We start from the raw sequence: 22,153 nt of genomic DNA, 5'->3' as shown, positions 1-22,153 counted from the left end.
TTTACTCTCTGGGCCTTTTTGGAAGAAAGTTGCTGGCCCCTGCTCCAAATATAAAATAGCACTGACTGCATATACATAATAACCTCAGTGGGCAAACTTCTTGGGGATCCACGAAGAGAAACATATCCCCAAAATACCACCCTGGCTTTTGACTGCTTACTCACTTATTTATATGGATGCTAAATACAAACACAATTTGAAATGTATGTGATGCATATCAACCAAACTTGAACCAGATGTAAGAAATAAGCATTCCACGAGAACACCATGAAGCGTCCCTCTCAAATTGCTATGTTGTTGTCTACTGAAAAACATTTGCAGACTCCAAGTAGAAAATGATAGAAAACTTCCATGTGTCTCTCAGAGTCTCGGCATTCACAACACTCTGCTCAGCCCTGGCTCAGAAAAACCTCTAGGTCACAGTTGGATGAGAGAGTGGGAACTGCTGCCTTTGGGAGCCTTTTACTTATCAAAGCACCAGACCTTTCAGGCTCTGAGTTCTGGGATGGTTCCAAATTCACTCCACCTACAAACATGAACTGTGTGAATATGGGAAGCCCTTCTCCAAAACCACCCAAAAAAGGGACCCATCTCTGGAAGAAGACTTTGGAGGAAAAACCCCTCTGAAGCCAGTCATTTGGAGCACTTGAGAAACAAAGAGCTTTCCCCAACTGCCCACTTTCCTATAGATAACAGGACCTATGAAGGTCAGAAATACATACAGAGAAGAAATTATAAGTGCTACCCTTCACAGATCCAGTTTTGGACAGCTATGAAGATGAACAAAGATTCTCAAATTCATCACCTCCCTCAGATATAAGTGTTCCCTGCCCAGAAACTCATGTCAGCTGAACTCTACCTAAGGCCTCTATTCTTTGAAGCATCCCTTGGCCTCTATCCCAATCTATGTTTTAATTTTATGCCTTTGCAGTCCAAGACCTATTGTGTGGATCATTCTGGGCCCTATCTCACCCTAATTTCTCCCACTCTGGGCAGGAAGCATAAGCTCCGGCCATTCTAACACAGTCCTCTTTGCCTAAACATCTCTGTCCTCTGCTGGGGAATCTGGATATACAGATCCTAGCTGGATCACTAGGACCCTGACACCATATATAATCCTTCTTCACTTGACATGATCACACTCTGGGCTCAAATCGCAGCTCAGCTATTTAGCAGATAGGTAACATGGAGCAAACGACTCAACCTCTCTGGGCCTCCATTTTCTCATTGGTACCACAGAGATGATATTTCCTATTTTTCAGGGTTATCATGAGTATCAGAAGAGGTACTTGATAAAGACAGATGCTATCAGTATTAAGCTATCTTACTCATTACTACTAACATGACTACTTATCAAGGACTCTCTGTATACACGGCAATGTGACAGCAACTTCATTCATTTAAATTCACTAACTTCTGATGTAGGTAATATTTATCCCCAATTTACAAATATGAAAACAGACACAGATAGGTTAATTTGCTTAAGGTAACAATACATGTATTACATGGTGAGGTCAGGACCCAATCCTAGTCGTTCAAGTAGAATTGATTCTCATTAGTCATGAATTCTGTATTTGTGAATTGTCTACTTGGTAAAATTACTGGGGCACCTGGCTGGTTCAGTCAGTAGAGCATATGACTCTCCATCTCAGGGTCATCAGTTCAAGCCCCATGTTGGGAGTAGCATTCACTTTTTTAAAAAATTTACTTGTGAGGCACTTGGGCAGCTCAGTCAGTTGGGCATCTGGTTCTTGATTTTGGCTCAGGTCATGATCTCAGGGTTGTGAGATCCAGCCCCAAGTCAGGGTCCACACTCAGTGTGGAGTCTACTTGCGATTCTTTCTCCTTTTCCTTCTGCTTCTCCCCCTACACTTGTGCTAGTTTGCTTGCTTGCTTTCACGCTCATAAATAAATAAATAAAATATTCAAAAAAATTTACTCATAACCCCAAAATCAATACTCCTGGTACTTTGTCATCATTCACAGATACATGAAGATCAACAAAAAACTTGAGTGTCCCAATGTACACACTCCTAGCTGTGGCTGAACGATGCGACATTTTGCCTTCTCATTTCAACACTCATGCTACAAACGAGTATTGTTTTTGCAGTCTATTTAGTGACTCCTTTTCCACTAAATAGACTGTGCTTCTTGTGGGTGATTTTGCTATTTAAAATCACCCCTAGTGTAGAAGTGCTACCTGGTATCCCCAAACTCAAGGCGGCTATGATGTGCCTCACAGAAAAAATGCATGTAATTAGACCAGCTTCATTCAAGCATGACTCACAGCACTGTTAGCCACAAGTTAAATGCTAATGAATCAGCATTATTATCCATTATTATTAGTTATTAATACATAATACATTGTCTTTAAACAGGAGCATACATGAAACATACTATTGCTCAGTTGACCGAAATGTGACCAGAAACTCATAGGAACCAATTCTGTATCCTTATGAGCAAAAGGTCAGGAGTCACTAACTCAGTGTTCACGGAGACTTCACAGAACGTAGTTACCGTGAATAACGGTCCTCAACTGTATAGGCCTTGTTCTACTGTCATGGCTGGTATTACCCACACCTCAGATACTATCCCCAGACCCACCCCAGAAGGTTTTGCTCCCAAGGCCACTCCCACAGCACCCATCAGACACATGGGTGGGAGCTAGGGAGGGCCCTGGCATAGGGAAGAACCAGAGGAGAATAAAAAAAAAGGTAGAGTAAACGTGGCATTCCAATAACCGACAGCTCAAAAAAGGTGAAGTGGGAATGCAAGCTATACCCTAAAAACATAAGCTTGCTACCCTCTGCTCCCTTCCTACTTCCAGAATTATAAGCTTTGAGGATCTTGGAAATCCCTATATTCAGAAAACATTTCCAAAAATGAATTAAGGAATTAATCAAATTTAAAGCCATCTTCAGTCTTGGCATTCTCAATAACTATCAAATTTCCTTTCCTCTCATTACAAAGCCAATCTCCTCTGTTTCCAGCTCTAGCTGTAGCAATTAGGAGAGAATATGGACAGTACAGCCGCCACAAAGATGTATTATGTTGCATCCTGGAAAACAAAGATTTCCCTGGAATTTGCTCCCCCCAAATTCAATAAAATAAATTAAAAATAAATAAATAAACAAATAAATAAATAAATAAAATAATTAAAGATTTAAAAATTAAAAATTAAAAAAATTTAAAAACAAATTCAATAAAATATAACAAAGCAAACACCCTATAAGGACATTAAAATATTGCCAAATTGCCAGTGCCCTGTAGAAAAGCCACCCAAATTCTGGGGAGTTTTTGCAAATTCATTCCTAAAATTCTCATGCAAAAATCATTTTATGCCAAGCTAAGTACAGTTTGATTTCTTTTTTCCTCATGTAAAGAGTTGCTCTTAAAGACATTTTCTTCATTTAAAACAATCTACTCCAAAGCATATCATACACTCTTCTGTATATATATATATATATATATATATATATATATATATATATTCCAATTTAAAAAAAAGAGCCAAATATATAACTCCAGGTTATACTGAGATAAGCCAATTTTTCAATTATGAGTTGATTATAATTTGATAAAATAAAAGCTTTGCAGTCCAAATATTAAAGCTTTGGTAGTCTTTCTACATTGCAATACATTAATTTCAATTTTCAAAAATAACAGATAACAGGCATCTGAGTGGTGCAGTCAGTTACAGGTCTGATTCTTGGTTTCAGTTCAGGTCATGATTTCAGGGCCATGAGATCAAGTCCCACGTTGAGCTCCACACTCAGTTAGTCTGCTTAGGACTTTCTCTCCCTCTTTCTCTACCCCCTCACTCCCATGTGTTCTTTGTCTCTCTCTCTCTAATAAATAAATAAATCTTAAAACAAAAATAACAGGTAACAAAAGTCAAATTGTAAGTGTCATTAACAGCCCAGTTGATATTCTCACACAAGATTAGAAACAATTGAAAACTACTATTTGAAATCACATATATAATATCTCAAAATTAAAATCCTACAACTGTTAACTTACAGTATCCTTAAATATTTAATTTAAATATTAAAAATACTAGAAATACAAACAGGACCAAAGTAAAAATTCATCCAGAGGTTGGGCGTGATTGTCAGGTGGGAAGCTTGCAGGATTCCCCCCACTGGTTGTGGGAACCCATCTTCTGTGCACACACACACTCAAATAAAATAGTGAAGGAATAATGATTAAATTACAATAAGTAAATCAAAAACCCACAAACCTAAAAATTCATAAATAACTCCTTTTGAAAGAACAATGAACAGCTTTATAGATCATAAAGGGAATATCTCCCATGAATTGGGAATATTAAAACTGAACAAGTTGAAGGTAATGCTTATATCAATTTTTAAGTAACTCCACAACTAATTTTTATTTTTTTTAATTTTTTTTATTTTTATTTTTTATTTTATTTATTTATTTATTTATGATAGTCACACACACACACACACAGAGAGAGAGAGAGAGAGAGAGAGAGAGAGAGGCAGAGAGAGAAGCAGGCTCCATGCACCGGGAGCCCGACGTGGGATTTGATCCCGGGTCTCCAGGATCGCGCCCTAGGCCAAAGGCAGGCGCCAAACAGCTGTGCCACCCAGGGATCCCTCCACTAATTTTTAAAGTATTCACAGCTCTGACTAAATCTGTGCCTTTTAAGTCACATTAACATAAACAGGAGACTAACAGGTGAATCTGAAGAATACAAAAGGGAATTCAATTCCATTTAAATACCATCTGTTCTGCTGGGAGTTTCTGTAACACAGATGAGTTCATGTTTGATTGGTAAGCGAGGAATGACATCATGACAGCATGGAAGCCTCACTGATTCATTTGTGAGTTTCCAAAACAAAGAAGTGGAGGGAATGGAATTATGGGAGATCTCAGGCAAGAGAAAAACAAGGCCTCATCTAACTTGGCCTTAACAGGAAGCTGTATTTCAAGCAAGCTGCAGAAGGAAGCCTGCACCCAGACCTCACTCCCCAGACAGGTGGAGTCACAGCCAGGCTGAGGTCTCTCAGCTGGGTTGTGGCACTGGCTCCTGTCCCTGTCCCCTGTAATAGCAGCCCCACTGTCTCAGAACTCAACACCAACTATCCATACACCAGTGGTAGCATTGCTAGCTAGAATTTCCACTTTGCCGTTCTTGTACACTTTTAGTATCCATTTTAACAATGTCCAGCTACGCTGAGATGTTCACCTAAGCGATCCAGGTAATCCTCTAGGGTACTGATTATTGCTTTTGCTAGTAGCTACCAAGCTGCAGAGATTTTAAGAGATCTGCCACCACCTTATTTTTCTCTTATGAGGCACTATTTTTAGTGTATGATTTGCAGAATGCACGATTTTTTAGAAACATAAATATTCCATTTTAGTAGAAAGAACTATAAATGTTTCTCAAGTGCCTACCTACTATATACAGGCAACAGGCCATGTACTCAAGTTATACTTCAGGACCTAAAGATAACAGGTTTTTTTTAAAGATCTCAACTTAGAGAAACAAACAATCTCTTCATTAGTTTGCCAGAGTGGCCATCACAAAGTATCAGGTGCTGGGTGGCCTTAAGCCACAGGAAATTTGTCTTACGTTCCTGGAGACTAGAAATCCAAGACCAAGGTGCTGGCAGGGTTGGTCCCTTCTGAGGGCAGGCAAGGAGAATCTGTGCTTCGCCACTCTCCTAGCTTCTGTTGGTTTGCTGGCACCAAAAGGTGCTCTCAGGAGGAGCGCTAATGTATCTATAACCTCTACCTTCATATCAATATGGCATCCTCCCTTTCTGCTCATCTGCATCCAAATTTCCATATTTGATAAGGATAGCAATCATAATTGGATTGGGGGCCCACCGTACTCAGCATGACTGCATCTCAACTAACTGCATCCACAATGACCCTATTTCTCAATGGAAAGCCACATCCTGAGTTACAGGGGGGCTGAGGACCTCAACCTATGAATCCTGGATGGTCAAAGTGCAACCCATCACCACCTCTAACTCACAAAGTGGAAAATACTAAAAACTGTCAGTGTTTCCAGCCCTTGGTAATGGCAAATAAGGCAAGTCAGTCAGCTAAAAACCATAAAAGCTGCAGGAAATATGAAAAGCATCTTCCTGAACACCCCACACAACTAACACGGTTGTGAGGACATACTGAACCCAGGTTCAAGTCAGTACTTGACCTAGAGAGCACTAAGAAGCTCAGCTGCTTTTTTTTTTTTGCCCTGTAGTCATTTCCTAAGAGGTGTCTTTTTAGGACTTTGGGGAATGAGGGCTGGGATCTGCTAACAGGCAAGGATGGAGTCCTGATGAAGCACATGTCAGTTTGGGATAGCCCTTGAAAGGCAGCAGGCAGGAATAGGAATTCAGATAGCAGCCCAGCTTTGTAATAGCTAGGTGACCAAGAAAATCTCAAGCCTTGATTCTGGACTGCTAGTGATAACTTTCAAATACACACATCCCATACACCTGAACTATGGGGTAGACCTCTGGCCAAGCCCCAGGCCATCAGGAGCACATAGATCAGATACAAATAACACTGCAAAGGTTATGAACACGTAAGTGACACTGAAACCACAACCCGCAGAAGACCATTTGGAACGCATACCCTGAACCCAACTAGGCCAATGCCTGCTAAAACAAATACATCATCATTCAACCACAGGATCAGAACAAGATGCAGAGCCTCAAAACAGAATATTCAAGATGTTCAGGATATAATCCAAAATTACTCAGCACACAAAGAATGAGGAAAATTGCCACTCACCTGGGGGAAAAGATACACTATGCAAACACTACCGTAAGAAAGGCGGTGTGGCTATATTAATATTACACAAAGCAGACTTCAAAACAAAGAAAACCATAGGGGATAAAGAGGAACATTCCAGGATGATAAAAGGGTTAATTTGCCAGAAAGACATAACAATCCTAAACGTTTATGTGTCTAACAACAAAGCTTCAAAACATGTGGGAGCAAAACCTGACAGAATTGAAAAGAAAAACAGAAAAATCCAAAATTACAGCTGGAGACTTCAGTACTTCTCCTAGTAATTGACAGAAGGGGTAGTCAGAAAGGATGGAGAGCCATCAACTCAATGGCTCAAATGTACATTTATCGAACACTCCATACAAGCAGACACATTCTTTTCAACACACATGGAACATTCATAAAAAAATTTTAACAAATGTAAAAAACTTGAAATTGTATAACTATGTGCTTCTGATTATAATGGAATTAACCTGCAAAGCAACAGAAAACGATAACAGGAAAATCTCCAACACTTGGAGAGTAAACAGCACACTTATAAATAATTCATGGATGAAAGGGAATGTTTTAAGGGAGATTAGAGAATACTTAAAACTAAAAGAAAAATTTTAAATTAACATAGCAAAGTCTGTGGAATTCAGCTAACACAGTACTGAGAAAGAAATTTAGATATCTTTTCTATTCTAATGTAAAGGGCACAGTGGAGTCATATCTGAAAATTGAAATGTAGTCACTTGCTGGGACTTCATAACTCATACTGTGAAAGTGGGCAGAGGACCCACCACCAGATAACCACATTGATTTCTTACAAATCAATATCCACTAACTCTAAGCTGCACTTCTACAATTTCTCAAAAATCACTAACAAACCTAAATCACTAAGGAAAACAGTAACAGAATGTTTAAAGTATCTTTCTGGTTGTGTGCATCAATGTCCAAAGAGTGTCCTAACCAATATGGCTTAAAATTTTCAACTCAAGCTATTTAATAGGCTATGAGTCCAACCAGACCAAATAAAACAGAATAAAAGTAATAGGAAAAACTGGCACAGGTATTCTAAAAAAACAAATCTCCATTAGCTAGCTTCTTGTGATAAAATACACACAAACCAAAAAAACAAATTTGCACCTTTTAAAATAAATAACCAGAGGTCACGACTGTTATCCATAAAATGTTATTTACACAAATTTTTATTGGAAAAGCTGCACATGAAAAATCTAACTTTATACCTTAGAAAATTAGAAAAAGAGCAAAATAAACAGAGTGAGAAACTCCACATGAAGTTTACCTGGAGTCCCAGAGAGGGGAGAATAAGAGAGGATGGGGCAATAATGAAAAAGACCCTGGCTGGGAAATTTTCAAGAAGTGATGAGAAACATCAACCCATAAATTCAGAAAGTCCAAGCAGAATAAATAAAAGGAACACACATCAGGGTATATCACAGTGACACTGCAAGGAAGGAAAGACAAAAAGAAAAATCTTAACAGATGGCCACAGAAAAAGGAATGACAACTCATTTCTGAGTACTGACGATGGACTTCTCAAAAGCAACAGGCCAAGTCAGAAGACAACAGAACATCTTCAAGAAAATAACCACTAACCTAGAATTCTCTACCCAGCAAAAAGTACCTTTTAAGAATAAAGATGAAGGAAAGATGTCTTTGGACAAAACCTGAGTTAGCCACCAGTACAATTTTCATTGTTAACCATCGTAAGATGCCTCTATTTAAAACACACATTAAATTAAATGAGCACTTGGGTGGCTCAATGGTTGAGCATCTGCCTTTGGCTCAGGGCATGGTCCCGGGATCCTGGGAACCTGCTTCTCCCTCTGCCTGCCTCTCTGCCTTTCTCTCTGTGTTTCTCATGAATAAATAAATAAAATCTTTAAATAAAATTTGATAGGATTCAACGAGGGTATGATATAGAACAGTCCACTTTCTTGTTTTCATCACTAATTGATGCCTATTTTGTTCTGTGTCACACATCAGCCCCCTATTCACAGATACTCTGCCTGAAGCTTTACTAAATACAGGACAGCTAGAGAAAACAACACAGTGCATCTACAAAGTGTACTGATCACTAAGCCCTGTGGCTGAGTAAAACCGGAGAGATTTATATTTGTACCATATCTGGCCCAGAGAAACTGCAGAATTTAGCTACATAACAGTTTCCCATCCAGGGACATATTAGGGATTGTCAGCCCTTTGAACGTCTTCCCAGCTTGTGAGATTATCAAGTCCTCTGAGCAGATCTCTACCTCATTTGTTTAAAATAACATTTAAGAATTGCTTTGGTCAGGGCCTGTGCCACTGGAGAGAGAAAGAGGTGATGGAGTCTCTGCCTCTCCTCTCATCTTTGGCAGCAGCAAAGGCAAAGACATGCAGAATACGAAAAAGTTGTGTGGAGCCCTCCATAGGAAGATGAGAAAGGGGAACCAGCCCCTGCCAAGCAGGGAGTGCTGGGGGAGGTCATTCTATGTGGACAAGGAAGATGGACAAGGATATGCTGAAGAGGCAGATGCATTCAAGGCCAAGGGTGTGCTTCTATGGGATGTTTGCTTTAGGAGAGAGAGAAAGAGCTAGGGCCAGACTAGAAAAAGTCTCACCTGCAATTCCTCAGGAATTTGAACTTTACCCTGTGGGCAATGAGAAGCCAAACCTAATCAGATTGGCTTGAGGAAACTAGAAACTCCGGCACTAGAATAGAAAATGAGAAGGAATGGGAAGAAGCAGAAAGGAGGCATCTATCTAGAGGCTGCTGAAATAGTCCAAGGGGGGGGGGGGGGGAGACATAGTCCAAGGAGGTTTTATTCTAATGTGAGCCCCCTGTGGGGGCTAGCATAATGCCTTAGGCAAAGCAAGAGAACAATGTTGGACTGACCCTACCAAAAAAAACCACCTAAATTTCTTACAAAGTGCTTTCCTGCTTTCTAAGACAATTCCTTCCTCAGATAGGTGTGGGGAGAAAAAAATAAAAGGCAGCCACACCACCATATACTCTCTGATAAAACTACCAATGCCATTCTAATACACAGCTAAGATGCTGAAGAACCAGGGTTCTCACAGATTCTCCTTGTCTTCATATTATCACATTTTTCACTGATCTCAAGACACTGGTAGAAAGAGTTCTGAAAAAACCTGCAAAGCAAATATGCTGACCAGAGGATGCCACATATACATATTTTAATAACAAAACCAAGGAAAGACTTCAATATGTAGATTGTATCAGTTCAGTGTTTCTCCAAATAATCTAGTTTCAGATGTGCACTTATTTATCCGCCAAGATACAAATCTTCAATGTATACTCCCAACAACTGAGGCCTGTCCCAGGAGTTGAATGCAATCAATAGCATTCAATCAATAGCAAAGACTCGGTATAATATTTAAAATATGATGGCATCTACCCAATGCATTCCCTTTCAAAATTCCAGCTGGTTTTTTTTTTTTTCTTCTTGCATAAATTGACAAGCTGATCCTAAAATTTGTGTGGACACTCAGGGACCCAGAAGCCAAAACAATCTTGAAAAAAAAAAAGAACACAGCTGGAGATTCACACCAATTTCAAAACTTAAAATCAAACTATGGTAACAAGATGACATGGGAACAGTGTAAGGCTGTACATACTTAGGTCAATAAAACAGAATCGGAAATTCATAAATAAACCCTTATATGTATACCACCTGATTGAGTACAAGAGCGCACAATAACTTAATGAGAGAATAGTCTTTTCAACAAATGGTGCTGGGACAACTGAATGTCCACATACAAAAGAACAAAGTTGAAGCCTTACCTCACACTGTACACAATAATTACTTCAAAATGGGTCATGGAAAGTTAATGCAAGAGTTGAAATTATAGAACTCTCATAGAAAGAATATATAGGAGTCTTTATGACCTTGGGCTTGGTAATGGTGACTTAGATACGATGCCAAAAGGGTAAGTGACAAAAGAAGTTATATACAAATTGTACTTGATCAAAATTAAAAAGCTTTGTGTTTCAGAGGATACTATCAAGTAAAAGACAATCCACAGAATACTTCAAAACCATTGGAAAATATCTGATAAGGGATTTGTATACAGAATATATTAAAAAGTCCTACAATCCTTTTTTATCTATAGAGATATAAGATATAGACATCTTTATATCTACTTATAGGTAAAGGGATTTTTTTTTTTTTAAAGATAAAGGGGATTAAGAGGTATGAAACTCTGGTTATAAATAAGCACAGAAATTAAAAGTACAGGAGAGAATATAGTCAATAATATTCTAATAAAAGGGATCCCTGGGTGGCGCAGCGGTTTGGCGCCTGCCTTTGGCCCAGGGCGCGATCCTGGAGACCCGAGATCGAATCCCACGTCAGGCTCCCGGTGCATGGAGCCTGCTTCTCTCCCTCTGCCTATGTCTCTGCCTCTCTCTCTCTCTGTGACTATAATAAATAAATAAAAATTAAAAAAAAAATTCTAATAATGGTGTGTGGTGACAAATGGTGACTCCACTTGTCATGGTGAGCAATGAGTAATGTATAGAATTACTGAATTACTGTATGCCGGGAACTAATATAACATCGTATACTTCAATAAAAATGTTTTTAAAACTCCTAAAAATTAGTAGTGAAAAGGCAATCAATTTAAAAATGGGCAAAGGATTTAAAGAGAATTTTCTCAAAAGAAAACATACAAATGGTAAGTACATGAAAAGATGCTCAACATCATTATTTATCAGAGAAACATAGATCAAAACCAGTTAGATACTACTTCTCACCCATTAGGATGATTAAGATAAATATGACAATATCAAGTACTGGTGAGAATGTGGAGAAATCAGAACACTTAGACTTTACTGGTAGGACAATAAAATGGTTCAACCACTCTGAAAAACAGTTTGGCAGTTCATCCAAATGTTGAACACAGAGTAGCATTTGACCCAGCAATTCTCCACTTAGGTATATTCTCAAGAGACCTGAAAACACAGGTCTACATAAAAGCTTGTACATGAATTTTTATCAGGAGCATTATTTACAACAGTCCAAAAGTGAAATAATTCAAATGTCTATCAACTGATGATGAACTAACAAAATATGGTATGCCCATACAGTGGAATATTATTCAGCAATAAAAAGGAACAGAGTGCTAATATATAACACAACATGGATGAACCTTGAAAACGTTATGCTAAGTGAAAGAAAAACCTGCATATTATATGATTCCATTGCTATGAAATGTCCAGAATAGATGATGTCCATATAGACAGACTATAGATTAGTGATTACAAGGGCTGGGGAGAAGGATACAGGGAATGACTGCTATTGGTACAGGGTTTCTTTTTAAAGTAATGAAAATATTCATGCTCACTTCGGCAGCACGTATACTAAAACTGGAATGATACTGGGGGTACCTGGGTGGCTCAGTCAGTTAAGCATCATCTCTTGATCTTGGCTCAGGTAATGATCTCAGGATCATGAGATCAAGCCCCAAGTCAGGTTCATGCTGGGCATGGAGCCTGCCTATGATTCTCTCTCTTCCTCTCCCTCACCACACACGTAGGCTCTCTCCAAAAAGGATAAATAAATAAAATTGGAATGATACAGAGATTAGCACAGCCCCTGCACAAGGATGACACACACATTTGTGAAGTGTTCTACATTTTTTCTAGCCATTTGCAAGGGCATGGTTAGAACTAGAGAGTGTAACACTACGTGAAATAAGTTAGAGAAAGACAAATACCATATAATAGCACTCATATGCAGAATTTAAGAAACAAACAAGCAAAGGGAAAAAAAAGAGACAAACCAAGAAACAGACTCTATACTATAAAGAACTGATGGTTACCAGAGCGGAAAGGGTGGGGAAATGGGTGAAATAGGGGATGGGGATTAAGGACTGTACTTGACTCGATGAGCACCGGGTGATCAAAATAAAAACTTAAGAAAAAAAATCGTTCTAAAATAAGATATTAACAATCAGCTTAAAAATTATTTGGAAAAATAATGAACCAAAAACATCATCACAAAAGGTGGGATGAACAGCATAGGGATACCACTCTATGAAGATTTTACCCTTAAATAATGCCAACCTGTCATATTCTTTCTAAATGTATACAATAAGATCGATTTGATCTTAAAACTTTAGGTTAAGGGATCCCTGGGTGGCGCAGTGGTTTGGCACCTGCCTTTGGCCCAGGGCGCGATCCTGGAGACCCGGGATCGAATCCCACATCGGGCTCCCGGTGCATGGAGCCTGCTTCTCCCTCTGCCTGTGTCTCTGCCTCTCTCTCTGTGTGTGTGACTATCATAAATAAATAAATAAATAAATAAATAAATAAATAAATAAATATTAAAAAAAAAACTTTAGGTTAATCTCTTCAGTCTGATCAATAGACTGTTTTTACAAAGTCTAGAGCTATTCGGGCACCTGGGCTAACTAACACCAAAGCAGAAAAAGCACATGGTAAAAATGTGAGCTCTAACAACTGAACCAGAATGGTTTTTGAGGGATTGAAGCAAACCATGCTTGAAACTGAGTCTCTGACTTATATTTTAAACTACCGATTTAGGACCATTATTAATAATTGAAGCTTACAAATTCTTGGGAAAATTAATAAAGAGAAATCCAACTAAAGGGGACTCAGGATGCCAGGAGGGGAGGCTGCAAGGCGGAGACATACTACCCAATGCCAATTACAGACCCCTTATAGAAGAATCCTTAACAGGAAAGAATCCTCAATTACGTGCCAATACTGAAATGTACATGCATCCCTTACAAGAAATGGACCATCCCAGAAACTCAGCCAATGAGAAACCCTTATCACTCTGAACTCTTTACACCACTGGACTTTTGTTCAAAACAATCCCTCTCAACTTCCTTGTTCTTCTCCATAAAATAACATTCTTGTCCTCTATTGGACTTGCCTATCGTTTTATCATAGCTTGCTTGTCCTGAACTGTAATTCTGTTATTACCAAATAAAACTATTTTTGCTGGTAAAACAAATGACTTTTATTTTTAAGGTTAATGTACTCAAACGTTCCCTTAAAAACCCTGAGGTTAACAGCAGGCTAGATGGCAGGAAATCTATGAATTTGGTGCTGGAAAGGTGTATTTTATCTAGTAAGAAAGGAAGAGAGCAACCAGCCCCTCAATGTAAAAATGCAGTTGCAAGTTCTGAGCCAAACATTATAAAATTATATATCCAGCCTTCCCAGGTGATGTGTGAAAAGAAGCACATTTATTTGAATGAGGTTTGTATCTTTGTTAGAATGTCAATCATTAGCTCCCAGTCATAGTTAATGAGTTACTGCTAGATGCATTCTATCAATGATCGAACTGAGGCTGAACTCATAGGCAAGGAAAACCGCACAATGTGGAGGGGAAAGGAAATGTAGATAGACTCACAAATCAGCAAGAATATTCTGAGTCAAAGAGAGATACAAGACAATACTCATCAAATTTTAAACCCAAATCCAAGAAAGAAAGGCCAGAGATAAATCTGGCAGGCAAAAGAACCCTTTACTTTATTAGTAAAGTGAAATTTTTTTTAGACTTTAAAAAAAAAATAATTAGACAAAGAGGTATCCAATTTTTTTTCATCCCCATGTTCTTTTTTTTTTAATTGGAGTTCAATTTGCCAACATATAGCATATCATCCACTGCTCACCTGGGTCAAGTGCCCCCCTCAGTGCCCATCACCTCGTCACCCCAACCCCCCGCCCACCTCCCTTTCTACCACCCCTTGTTCGTTTTCCAGAGTTAGGAGTCTCTCATGTTCTGTCTTCCTCACTGATATTTTCACTCATTTTCTCTCCTTTCCCCTTTATTCTCTTTCACTATATTTTATATTCCCCAAATGAATGAGACCATATAATGTTTGTCCTTCTCCGACTGACTTATTTCACTCAGGATAATATCCTCCAGTTCCATCCGTCGAAGCAAATGATGGGTATTTGTCGTTTCTAATGGCTGAGTAATATTCCATTGTATACATAAACCACATCTTCTTTATCCATTCATTTTGATGGACACTGAGGCTCCTTCCACAGTTTGGCTATTGCGGACATTGCTGCTATAAACATTGGGGTGCAGGTGTTCCAGCTCACAGAGGAAGACACAGACATGGCCAACAAGCACTGAGAAAATGCTCCACATCACTTGCCATCAGGGAAATACAAATCAAAATCACAATGAGATACCACCTCACACCAGTGAGAATGGTGCAAAATAACCAGACAGGAAACAACAAATGTTGGAGAAGATATGGAGAAAGAGGAACCCTCTTACACTGTGGGTGGGAATGTGAACTGGTACAGCCACTCTGGAAAACTGTGTGGAGGTTCCTCAAAGAGTTAAAAATAGACCTGCCCTATGACCCAGCAATTGCACTGCTGGGGATTTACCCTAAAAAGAGGTATCCAATTTTTAACTGCGCTCAAGTTTTCCTACCACTTATTTTCATTTTAGAATTCAGTTCAATCTTCTGAAAAGTTACCTCTGAATAAATAAGATTTATTTATTTATTTTAGAGAGAGTACATGAGAGCATGAACAGGAGGAGGGGCAGAGGGAGTGAAAGAAAATCCTCAAGCAAACTCCCTGCTAAGCGTGGAGCCCAACGTGAAGCTCGATCCCTGAGATCATGACCTAAGCCAAAATCAAGAGTTGGCCCCCTGACTAAGAACCCAGGTACCGCTAAGAACCTGATTCTTGATGAGGAACAATGCTACTATTACATCCTAAAGAAACTGGGGGTAGGGTGGGGAGGGAAGTAGTGGTAAGAATGTTCCAGCAATGCTAACATGCCATTTCCACTAATTTAAAAGCTGAGATACTGTGTTCCTGGCCCCTACTTGAGTGGAGGTTTAAACATACAAATGAATACACTACAGAAGACATGCACAATTAAATCTCAAACTGAAACACAATATGTATCTTTACCGTATGATTTGCATTCAATTTTTGTAATACGAGTGGGAATTCCACATCTAAAGATCCAAACATTTTAATCTCACATTAAGGGGGAAAAATAATATGTACAAAAATATACAGTAACTTTGTTTTTCTTAGTTTGCATTCCCACATCTAGACAAGCTTAAGGACTATTTTAATATGCTACTGGGGCGATAAAAATATGTAACTTATGGTGTGTATTTGAAATTTAAAAAGACAAAAAAAATTAAAAATTTTTAAAAATTTAAAAAATTAAAAAAGACAAAGAATCATAAGTTAGTTCTTTTATAGGAGCATATTAGGATTATGAATTTTGATCCCATTTAAATCTGTACCCTGTACAAAATACAGGGAAAATATATAAACAGTAACTTGAAATTTTTAGATCTTTTCTAAAATCACACTAACATTTTAATAGAATTATCTCCATACTTCTCTATTCTTAGTATGTAAGTTAGTATGTAGTACTAACATCCCATACATCTGTCTCTTAGGAGTTTTCAAAGAGAATTTATCTACTACCGTCATATCAATATTATAACAAAGGCATGCTACAAGAGGTGAGGGGGTAAATTCCTGGATTCACTGATGAAAGGAATCAAGGAACAGGAAAAAAGGTCTGGCAGAAATTCAATAATGGAGCAGGGACCATGTGCTGGTCTGATGTGCAGATGCAACACTTATAAACAAAAGTGCATAGGGGACGGAGATGGAAAACCAAAGCTACAAATGCCAGCTACCTTCTAACAGAATCTGGGCAAACCTGGAAGTTCTCACAGAAGAGCCACACTGTTCTGAAAAATTAAGTAAACACTAAAAGCATATTTGTATTATCTGGAGTCACCAAAGGAACTAAAGATAGAAACTCCGGGGCGTGAAGAAAGGCAGGAAAAGGTACTGTCAATTTTTCAACCTAATCTCTTCTGTACTACTTTACTATTTATTACCATATGCAGGTATTCCATTTTTACGAACAAACATTTTAATTAAGGAAAAAATAAAATGACATCATTAGATCTCCTTATGTATACAATAGACCTGTTTCTAATTTGAAAAACAAATTATAAAATGTTAGTATGATCCCATGACAATGAAATATAATGACAATAAAATGATAGTAATAAACATTGATACAGGCATAGAACAAAATTACCTGATGGGTTAATGGGGCAGGAGCAAGGGGGAGGGGAAGAAGCAGACAGCTTTCACTTTCTATTGCAAAAACTGTAACTTCAAAATTGAATATATATTACTTTTGACAGGAATCCTAAAGATAGAAGAATTAAACTAAAACATGTATGTCTGGAAAAAATAACCGAGAAACAAAATCAGAGTAAAAGACTAATAGCAGTATTTCTCAGAGAAAGAGAGAATAGGCAGGGTTTTTTTCTTTCTTCATATTTTCCTAGGGTTTGCCCCAAATATTGTACAAATGAAATGTATTCCTTTGTAGCAGAGAACTTGTAATTCTTATAAATGATTTTTAAGAATATACTCGGATGAAGATCTAATAGAAGTATGTTGACCCATCACTTCCTTAAAGGCATCCAGCTTTATGAAATATCAAAATACAATATTTCATCAATCCTAAGGCCTGTGTCTTAACATCTCTGAAATCAAGATGCATCTTACAATCAGTCAGTGACAGGTGGGATGTAGCTGTCATTGCCTGTACGTGTGTGCAGATCAAAAGTACCAGCATTAAAACTTAGAGGACGATGAAAGGTAAACAGAGAGTGACCATATGACCCAAAAATTCCACTCCGAGGTATATACCCCATAGGAACTGGAAGAAGAGGCTCAGTACATACTTGCACGTCCATGTTCATCACAGCATTATTCACAATAATAGCCAGAAGGTGCAAAGAGCCCAGGTGTCCATCAACTGATTAATGGATAAGCAAAATAGTATATCCATGCAATGAAGTAGTCAATCATAACATAGAAAGAAATCGACACATGCCACAACAGGAACAAACCTTGAAAACACGCTAAGTCAAAAGAAGCCAGACTCAGAAAGACAGACACTGCATGATTACACTTTTATGAAATATCTAAACCAGGCAAATTCATTTAAAAAATAGATGAGAAGCTACCAGGAGGTTCAGGAAGCGGGAAATGATCAGTTATTACTTCATTACTGAACTTCTGTTTGGGGTGATTTAAAAAAAAGTTTTGGAAATACATGGTGGTAACAGTTACACAGCACTAGGAATGTAATTAACAACACTGAATTGTATACTTAAAAATGGTTATAATGGTAAATAGTTCTACATATATTTCACAACTTTTAAAAATAAGAAAATACACCAAAACCCATTTTACATCTACATGGGTGAATTGCATGGTGTGTCAACTGTATCTCAATAAAGTGGTTTTTAAAAACTAACAGAACTAAGAATGGCCCATTCTTCTAGAAAAGGGTGCATGGTCAACACTATTTATGGCACAGTATGCAGAAATACACAAAATATTATTGATTTTGTGTCAAACAGCTGATTCAGAGAGATGAATACTGAATATGAAGATATTTTAGGAATTCTTTCATCTATATTGCTTTTACCTTTTAATTACAATGCACAAGAATACTACAGGATAAAAATTTATACTTAAATAAGTTACCCTTTCAAGAGTATACATAAAAATGAGAGATAATAAGAGCTCTGTCAGGGCGCCCAGGTGGCTCAGCCAGTTAGGCATCCAACTCTTGATTTTGACTCAGGTCTTGATCTCAGGGTTGTGAGTTCAAGCCCCACTTAAAAAATAAAATAAATAAAGCTCTGTTGTTTGGTTCACAGCATTTTGCTTCATCTAGGGGCGCCTATAATGGCACCATCTCATAATCAATGTGCATACGCCACTCACAGCACCATATACATACATGTCTGTGTGCATACACACGTATGCATACAGACCCTTTTCCTAAGCATCTTGTGAAATCAAACATACATTTTCATTCCAATACAGTAGTTTCTGAAGATTAATAAAAAACACAGGGAAGAATATTTAAAATGAATGCCATTTTGCCAATTCAATGTGTATGCCATTGCAAGTACTAAAAGAAATGCACTGGCCTCACGTAGAGGTATGACAAAGCAGAAATCTAATATAGATATAATGTCTATTACTCATTTGCATCCATGACTCAGAGTATTTTAAACATACATATGGAAACCAGAATCTTTTCATAACTAGACTACAAACGAGAAACTCATGCCAAGATGTGACAAACACAAATCTTAAAAAGCTTCCCAGATTTAAATTTTCCATTTAAAACACAACTATTTTATCAATGCTTTGATGTAATCTTGAAAATGCAGCAACCACCAAATTTAAAATCCCAGTAACATTTTCTGGTTTTGATGATGGTTAATCACTTGTCCAGTTAGTGGTAAATACACACTGCATGACACATGCAAGTTCAGAGAAAATTCATGTATTCTTGGAGGTGATTATTGGGATTTCTTGCTACATTAAAAAAAAAAAAAAAAAAGAAATTTGCAGGGGATACCTCCAGACACAACTTTTCAACTGGAAGAAAAGCATTCCAAGACTTTCCGTTTTTACAATAACTTAATCAGTTTGGTCACTATAGAAGTAACATATGCTCATCAAAGAAATCAGAGTAACTAATAAAAGCACCCATAATCTCACCACCTCTTCCATTGTTTTCATATGGATCCTTTCGTGTATGTCAGAGGGTGAGCGATGAAGTGGCTAAGGGTCCATCCAGTTCTAGAGTCTAACTTGTAGCTTCAAGTCTTGCTTCTTCTACTTACGGCCAAGGGGCCATGGACAAAGTAGGCAGTAGTTCTATGCCTGTCCGTCAAGTAGGAATAAGAAGAGTAGCTCCTTCATCAAATTTTTGACTATAATGATCCAACCCTGCCTTTTGCTACCTGCCTCTTGCACTTAATAACATGTGTACACAGTTTTCATGTCATTAAATATCCTTCTGTAAAATGTTGAAGGGCCACAATGCACTCCATTACACGGCTGTTCCACCATGTATTCTGATCCCTACAGCCAGGTACTTGAATCATTTTCAATCTTTCTGTTATTCCAACAAGGCATTTATACAAGGAGACCAGGAACAACTAGAAAGCAGATGGTCTAAATCTCAGCAACAGTGACACTACATACACACAGACCAGGTCATTAGCCCAGAAGATGGCTGTTGTGCTTCCTGACCATCCGAGCTACCTTAGTTTTTGTCTTTTTTCAAGTTTGGTGTCCGGCCTTCTAGCCATTTTATGAGTTCCCAAAAACCTTCCAAAATTCTCTTATGCTTAAGTTAGCCAAAGTCTATTTCTGTTGCTTGTAACCAAAACACTTTACTGATATACAAGACCTTATTCTCGCCCATAATATTCCATTACACACACAGTACACAACCAACCAACCTTCCCAGGTCAGCTATGTCCCAGGAAGCAGTCAGTAAAACCAACAGCTATAATGCAAAGCACAAAAGTTCTCCAGGAGAAATTTTTATTCTGTTGAAAATTCTGCTATGAGACTCTTCATGCATTTATAGGCCTGGGATGCTACAATTTCACTTGTGCAAAATTACACTGAGTATATAAATCTACAGAAACACCAATCCAATCTTTCTCAGACAAAAAAAAATATCAAATTGCAAATACTAATATTATTATTACTAATAATAATTACTAATATTTATATGCCACGCTATTATAGGCCGGGCACTGTTCTAAATACTATACCTATTAGCCATTTCATCATTGCAATAATGTGTACATACTATCATTATCCCCACGTGATATGCAAGGAAAGTGAGGCATCAGAGAGACTGAGTAACTTGCCGGAGGTCACACAGCTATTCAGGATCTGAACACGGGCAATTCAGCCTCAAAATCTATGTTCTCAACTGCCATATATACTGTGACTTGATTTCTGTCTCAGAATGACAGACTTTTAAATTATGATCATATATTAATTACATTTTCATTTTATATATCATAGTTGATATGTGAATGGCAAGAGTCTATTGTTTTTTAGATTGATTGATTGATTGATTCATGAGAGACACAGAGAGAGGCAGAGACACAGGCAGAGGGAGAAGCAGGCTCCATGCAGGGAGCCTGACATGGGACTCCATCCTGGATCCCAGGATCATTCCCTGAGCCAAAGGCAGATACTCAACTGCTGAGCCATCCAGGCGTTCCGGCAAGAGTCAACTTGAAACGCAGATGGACTTCAATAAACACTTCATCTTTTACCATAGCTTCTCCTGCTAAGACTATGATCCCAAGGCCCTGAACCATGTATCATTCCCCTTCCTCCAGCAACAAATGCCAAGTGCTGTTCCCCTTCTAAGCCTTCACTCAAGCTATTTCCATTATCTAAAATGCCCTCTGAACCCATCACCCATCTACCTATCTCCATCCAGTAAGGCAATGGCAAGCTCAAATACCACATCCTCCACAAACCCTCCTCAAGCCCATCCAGGAATGATTGACTCTGCCTGACCCCATATTCCTGAGATTCTTTCTGCCTCCAATAGACCATGTATTGCAATCTGCTAGTTTTCTTCCCAATCCCTCTCTTCCCAATGTAAGATTCTAGAAAGCAGAAACTACATCTGATAAACTCCCTTCTTTTGTGTGGTATTCTCCAGTGTACAGAAAAAAAGTTATCGCTGGAAGCAGTTACACCATTAATGACTACAGAGGTGAAGGGAATCGAGGTGTTGAAGCCTATTAGCATAGACTAGCCTGAGGAAGCAACAGGAAAATATCAATGATCTAGAAAAAGTTAGCCTATCATGTTTAACTACTCTAAACCCTTATAAATTGAAATCTAAAAACCTATCATTACGAGATACTATCGTTTGTGGAATTTTAACGTGTATCTCAATAGGTCCTTTTATGGTCTGAGTGTGCACACTGTGGAAATGGACAAGGAGATTTTTTGGAAAATATTTAAAATATTTGGTAAATACCGGGAACACAAGGTCACAGGAACCACGAAGAAAGAGCCTAAACTCTGGCCATCACCACAGCAAACAGTGAGGGGACCAATGGTAGGCAAATCAGCTCTCTCACTCTAAGAATCCCATTGCCTTCTACATCTCTCATCTTCCTTCTATTGGTCTTTCTCAAGTGATTTATGGACTAAATCAAAGCAAGGAAGCACTTTGCATTTTCTGAGTTATCCTGCTCATTGCTGCAGTAAAGATGAAATATCCTCCTTGCATTTTTCCCATATTGGATAAGTAAATATGGAAAATGATAGGATGAAATCCACATAATTATAGTTATTAACGAAATGGAATAAACTGTAGATTCTATATAAGGTTTGGGGAAAGGTACATTCCTGCAACACCAGGCAACTCACTGCCCACATCACCTGCAGATCAAACAAAGGAGCTCTCCCATGCCATTTGCAGGAACAGAATTGGAAGCCACCCTTCCCACCTGA

The 22,153-nt window shown here is 38.3% G+C and overlaps 1 protein-coding gene and 1 pseudogene across 11 annotated transcripts in view; one reads left to right on the top strand and one right to left on the bottom strand.

Annotated features, from left to right (window-relative positions):
* Positions 1-22,153, bottom strand: part of SMURF1 (SMAD specific E3 ubiquitin protein ligase 1) — a 114,518-nt gene that overhangs the window by 62,851 nt on the left and 29,514 nt on the right. The window lies entirely within an intron of this gene.
* LOC112910030 (U6 spliceosomal RNA) lies at positions 12,323-12,422 on the top strand (annotated as a pseudogene).

The sequence above is a fragment of the Vulpes vulpes genome, chromosome 3, assembly GCF_048418805.1.
Source record: "Vulpes vulpes isolate BD-2025 chromosome 3, VulVul3, whole genome shotgun sequence".
Taxonomy (NCBI): Eukaryota; Metazoa; Chordata; class Mammalia; order Carnivora; family Canidae; genus Vulpes; species Vulpes vulpes.
The sequence above is the reverse complement of the archived record's forward strand: the minus strand, read 5'-3'. Positions and strand labels throughout refer to the sequence as shown.